The 6403-nt window shown below is 35.9% G+C and overlaps 1 non-coding gene across 1 annotated transcript; it reads right to left on the minus strand.

Moving 5' to 3' along the window:
• Nucleotides 1-1485: 1485 nt before the first annotated feature.
• LOC149493144 (small nucleolar RNA R71) lies at nt 1486-1592 on the minus strand. The gene has a single exon (XR_016318614.1). It is a non-coding gene; the product is annotated as a small nucleolar RNA R71 (small nucleolar RNA).
• Between the last annotated feature and the right edge of the window lie 4811 nt (nt 1593-6403).

A 6403-nucleotide genomic window follows, 5' to 3' on the forward strand; every position in this document is an offset into this window, starting at 1 on the left:
ATTAATTATTGACTAGTTTTTATCTCTAAACTCTTAATCTTGTTTTATTCTTTCATTATTCTGATTGATTATGGAATTTTTATCAAGTATTATTGACTTTTATTTAATTACTAAGTCGAACTAAGCTCTCATACTAGGGATTTGATGTAGCTTAATTTCCTGTCCAATTTATAATATTAGATTTGTTTTTCTTTGTCCAAAGTATAATTTATTATTGAACTTAATGCTTCCAGGCAGAGTTTCTACCCTAGATTGATTTATTTCATTAATCAGTATCAGGAGAAGGGTTTTTGATATGAAAAAGGTAATAAATTACATGAGAATAATAACTTGACGCGGAAGCTGTATGGTTTGACTCATGGAGTTTTTCATAAGTTAATGGCCTTAGGTTTTCACCAAACAAACCATAAAACTTAATGATTTAATCTATGTTTGATTGCGTTATTGAAAGATAGGTAATTAGACCGAGTTAAAATAGCTAACAATACATCGGGAGAGCTTGTTAGTCATTTTGGAGTTGTTTGCCCTACTTGAACAATTAAAATTGATTAACGATCTAAAAAAATAAATTGGAAGGAATTAAGTGAAGTCAAAATCCCGAGTAGCTTTTAATTCTTGATTCTTTTAATCAAAAATTGCCTTGTTTTCTTCTTATTCTCTTTTATTTACTGAAGTTAGTTTCTTAAAATAATTTTCCTAAATCGCCGTTTAAATAATAATAAGTTAACATAATTTTGGTACTTGGTATACAATCCCTGTGGATACGATACTCTTCTTATTCTGTATTACTTATTGCGATTTCGTACACTTGTGAAAATCACTGTCAAGCTTTTGGGGTCGTTGCTGGGGATTGGCGTTACCAATATCAATACCAATTACCGTATTATTAATTTAGACATTTGTTTTTGTTTATTGTCTACTTTAGTTAATTTTTCTGGAAGATTATTTCAGGTGTTTATGCAAAGAAGATCATGTAGGACTGAACCCTTGATCTTTGATCCAGAAATCGAAAAAACTTATCGTAGGAACAACGCTGCTAGAAGAGCAGGTGAGAATAAACCAGAATAGCGAGCAACCATGGCCGATGAAGTTAACCCTCAGGATGGACCTCAACCTCGTGTCCGCACTTTGCGGGATTATACAACTTATCTCACTGGAACAGCCTCGAGTATCACTAGACCTAGGGTGGAAGCTAACAATTTCGAAATTAAACCTGCAATTACCCAAATGCTTTCCACCTCAATTCAATATGGAGGTTTACCTAGTGAAGATCCTAATGCCCATATCACAAATTTCTTAGAGATTTGTGACACTTTCAAACAAAATGGAGTTTCTGAGGATGCCATAAAATTAAGACTCTTTCCTTTCACTCTTAAGGAAAAAGCATGATCTTCGTTACAATCATGCCCTGTTGGAAGTTTCACAACATGGGAGGAATTAGCCCAAAAATTTTTAGCAAAATTATTTCCATCTTCAAAGACTACAAAACTGCGTAATGAGATAATGACCTTTGTCCACCATGATAAAGAGAGTTTGTATGAAGCTTGGGAAAGATTAACAGATTTATTATGAAAGTGCCCTCATCACAGCTTGCCCAAATGGTTACAGGTACAAACTTTTTATAATGCATTATCTCCTAACATTAAAATTACTCTAGATGTAGCTGCAGGTGGATCTTTTCAAAGAAAAGAAATTGATGAGGCATATGATTTGATAGAGGAGATGGCAAGCAATAGCCATTATCAAATCAACTCCGAAAGGAAGAAAACTGCAGGAGTTTATGAGATTGATGCCATTACCGTATTCAATGCCAAAGTAGATAATATGGTAAGGAAGTTGGACTTATTGACTACTAACCCTGTTAACTCTATTATGCAAGTTTGTGACAGGTGTAATGGACAACATGGGATTGGAGAGTTCATGCTAGATATTTTAAATCCACAAACTTTGGAACAGGTCAACTATGTGATGAATCAAGGACGGAAGAATTACCTGTATTCTAACTCTTATGATAACAAGTTAAGGAATCATCCTAATCTCTCTTGTGGGAATCCAAACAATGCCTTGAATGCACCACTAGGTTTTTCCTCTCAAGAACAAAAGACTCATAATGATCTTCTCACTACTCTCTCCAAATCTCATATGGACTTCATGAATGAAACTTGGGAAAACCATAAAATCCAACAAGTTGTGATAAGGAACTTGGAAATTCGGGCAGTTTGCAAACATAATGGCTTCCCGACCTCAAGGTACGTTACCTAGTAATACTAAAAAAAATCCTAAGGAGCAAGTACAAGCTATTACTTTGAGGAGTGGCAAACAGTTGGAGGATCCACCCAGGAAGAAGGAAACAGAAAAAGATCTTTATCATTGACCTTGAAGAAAAAGAAGAAGTAAGACCTTATGTTCCACCTGTTCCCTTCCCACAAAGGTTGAAGAAAACACAAGATGACAAGAGTTTTCTCAAGTTTCTTGATGTCTTCAAAAAGCTTCAAATCAACATCCCTTTTGCTGAAGTCCTGGCTCAAATGCCCAGCTATGCAAAGTTCTTGAAAGAGATCCTGAGCAAGAAAAGGAAGATTGATGATCAAGGAATGGTAATGTTGACAGAGGAGTGTAGTGCTATCATTCAAAATAAATTGCCTCCAAAGTTAAAAGATCCAGGAAATTTTTCTATCCCTTGTAATATTGGAAATCTTGATTTTGAAAAAGCATTAGCAGATTTAGGTGCTAACATTAATCTAATGTCTTATGAAGTTTTTAAGATGCTAGGGATTGGAGAGTTAAGACCAACAAGGATATCTCTACGGTTGGCAGATCGATCAATCAAATATCCAAGAGGAATTGTAGAAGTTGTGCTCATCAAGGTAGGTAAATTCATCTTCCCTATAGATTTTGTTATTCTTGACATTGATGAAGATAGAGAGGGATCCTTAATCCTTGGAAGGCCTTTTCTTGGAACTGCAAGGGCATTAATTGATGTGTATGAAGGTAAATTAACCTTGAGAGTAGGTCAAGAAGAGGTTGTTTTTTATGTTCTTAAATCTTGTAAACTTCCCATGGATTATAATGAATGTTTTAGGATTGATGTTGTTGATGAATGTGTTGAGAACACTTTGCATATTAAAGATAAAAATGACATTAATGATCCAAGCATCATAGATGAAAAAGAAAGTGAATCACCAAAGTAAGAACTAAAACAACTTCCATCTCATTTAAAACATGCATTCTTAGGTGAGGACAATTCTTTTCCTGTTATTATTTCTTCTCACTTAACACTTGATCAAGAGGAAAGGTTGTTGCAGGTTCTTTGAAAACATAAGAAAGCCTTAGGTTGGTCAATTTCAGATTTGTAGGGAATAAGTCCAAGTGTGTGCATGCATAAGATCTTAATGGAAGAAGACTACAAACATTCAATTGAGCATCAAAGAAGAATGAACCCAAACATGAAAGAGGTAGTCAAAGCTGAGATCATAAAACTTTTGGATGCTGGCATTATCTATCCAATTTCTGATAGTAGTTGGGTAAGTCCTGTTCAAAGTGTCCCAAAGAAAGGAGGTATCATAGTTTTCTCTAACAAGAATAATGAATTAATTCCTACTAGAACTGTCACAGGGTGGCATGTGTGTATTGATTATAGGAAATTGAACAAAGCAATACGCAAAGATCACTTCCCTTTACCTTTTATTGATCAAATGCTTGAAAGAATTGCAGGTTATCCCTATTATTGTTTTTTAGATAGTTATTCAGGGTATTTCCAAATACCTATTGCTCCTGAGGATCAAGAGAAAAATACTTTCACTTGCCCTTATAGTACTTTCGCTTATAAGAGAATGCCTTTTGGCTTGTGCAATGCTCCTGCAACTTTTCAAAGGTGCATGATGTCTATATTTTCTGATATGGTTGAGAAGTTTATTGAAATATTTATGGATGACTTTTCTATGTTTGGTTCTTGTTTTGATTCTTGTCTTTATAACCTCTCTTTAGTAATGCAGCGATGTGAGGACACTAACCTCGTTTTGAATTGGGAAAAATGTCATTTTATGGTTAATGAAGGTATTGTTTTAGGACATAAAATCTCACAAAAAGGGATTGAAGTAGATAAAGCCAAGATAGAGGTAATTGAAAAGCTACCTCCAAATTCAGTAAAAGGAGTAAGAAGCTTTCTTGGCCATGCAGGATTTTATAGGAGATTTATCAAGGATTTCTCCAAAATCACAAAACCTCTTTGTAATTTATTAGTTAAAGATGTTCCTTTTAATTTTGACAAAGAGTATTTGAATGCTTTTGACAGGTTGAAGAAAGCGTTGACTTCAGCACTTATCATTGCTACACCAGATTGGAGTCTTCCATTTGAACTTATGTGTGATGCTAGTGATCATGCCATAGGAGCTGTTCTTAGGTAAAGAAAGGAAAAGCAATTGCATGTCACTTATTATGCTAGTCGCTCATTGAATGATGTACAATTGAATTATGCCACCACTGAAAAAGAACTTCTGGCTATTGTTTTTGGTTTTGATAAATTTAGGGCTTATTTGATTGGAGCTAAAACAATAGTGTACACTGATCACTCTACTATTAAGTATTTATTAGAAAAGAAAGATGCAAAGCCTAGATTAATTCGTTGGGTTCTTCTTTTACAGGAATTTGATTTAGAGATTCGTGATAGAAAAGGAACCGAGAACCTTATAGTGGATCATTTATCCAGGCTTGAGTTGGGGGAAGAAGAGCAAGCAAAATTACAAATCAATGAAGAATTCCCCCATGAACATATTCTTCTTCTAGCTAAAGCACAAGCTCCATGGTCTGCTGATATAGTTAACTACATTGCTTGCAAAATTACTCCTCCCAATCTTTCCTATCAACAAAAGAAAAATTTTTTTCATGATCTTAAATATTACTATTGGGAGGAGCCCTTTTTGTTCAATTATTGTAGTGACCAGCTTTTTCAACGATGCATACCAGAAGAGGAAATGGAAAGTGTCCTTTGATTCTGTCGTTCAATGGAATGCGGAGGACACTTTGCAGAGACGGCAACACGTATTTTAGAAAGCGGTTTGTATTGGCCTAACTTATTTAAGGATCTTTTAACTTTGTTTGTCTTTGTGATAGTTGTCAAAGGCTAGGTAATATCTCCAAGCAACATGAGATGCCATTAAACAATATCCTTGAAGTGGAGATCTTTGATGTTTGGGGCTTAGATTTCATGGGACCATTCCCATCCTCTTATTCCAACCAATTCATTTTAGTAGCGGTGGATTATGTCTCGAAATGGCAGAAGCTGTTGCCCTTCCTAATAATGATGCCAAGAGTGTGATAAACTTCATCAAGAAATATATTTTCACACGTCATGGTACTCCAAAAGCAATAATCACGGATGGAGGTAAGCACTTTTGCAACAAGTACTTAGATTCCCTTCTTTCAAAATATGGTGTTACTCATCATGTAGGTATCTCATATCACCGTCAAACAAGTGGACAAGTGGAAGTCACTAATAGGGAAATCAAGAAGATACTGGAGACCACAGTTGGCCAAGGAAGGACTAGTCCAAGAAGCTCGATGACGCTATTAGGGCTTATAGAACTGCATTTCATACACCAATTGGTATGTCTCCATATCGAATGGTTTACGGTAAGGCTTGTCACTTCCCTGTTGAGTTAGAGCACAAGGCATATTGGGCAATTCAATTTCTTAACTTTAATGCTAAGGAGGTTGGTCAAAAGAGGTTGGTCAAAAGAGGTTGCTTCAATTGAATATGATGGATGAAATGCGACTCCATGCTTATGAGAATGCCAAAATCTATAAAGACCACACCAAACAATGGCATGATAAGCACATTATCCTAAGGAATCTAAAGGTAGGTCAACAGGTATTGCTCTATAACTCAAGACTCCATCTTTTTCTAGGTAAATTGCGCTCTAGATGGTCTGGCCCATTCACGATCAAAGAAATTTTTCCACATGGGGCCATTGAAATAGTGGATGGTGACCGGAGTTTCAAAGTCAATGCTCAACGCCTAAAGGTTTACCAAAACGGAGACTTTAATCCAGTCTAAAACACCATAAGTCTTGCTTAGCCTAAATCGGGTTTAGTGCGCTGAGCTTAATGATGTTGAACAAAAGCGCTTGTAGGAGACAACCCATATTCTTTTCCTTCTTATTTCAATTTATTTTTGTTATTTTTGTTATAGTTTTTACCAACTTTTCTCCATGATTGTTCCTCTATTTCAGTTAAGTTCTTTTAGGTACAGGCTCTAACTCGCCCAAGCCATGCTAATCAGCACGCCCGTGCTTCAAAAAGGTCAGAATTACTTCAAGGGTCAGAAGCCCGCACGCCCTAACCGTGCCAAACAGCACGCCCGTGCTTAATAAGCGAAGATTGGTCTTACAAGTCAGGCTCTTGC

The sequence above is a fragment of the Jatropha curcas genome, chromosome 10 (assembly GCF_041381405.1).
Source record: "Jatropha curcas cultivar XTBG-Jc1 chromosome 10, XTBG_Jcur_1.0, whole genome shotgun sequence".
Classification (NCBI taxonomy): Eukaryota; Viridiplantae; Streptophyta; class Magnoliopsida; order Malpighiales; family Euphorbiaceae; genus Jatropha; species Jatropha curcas.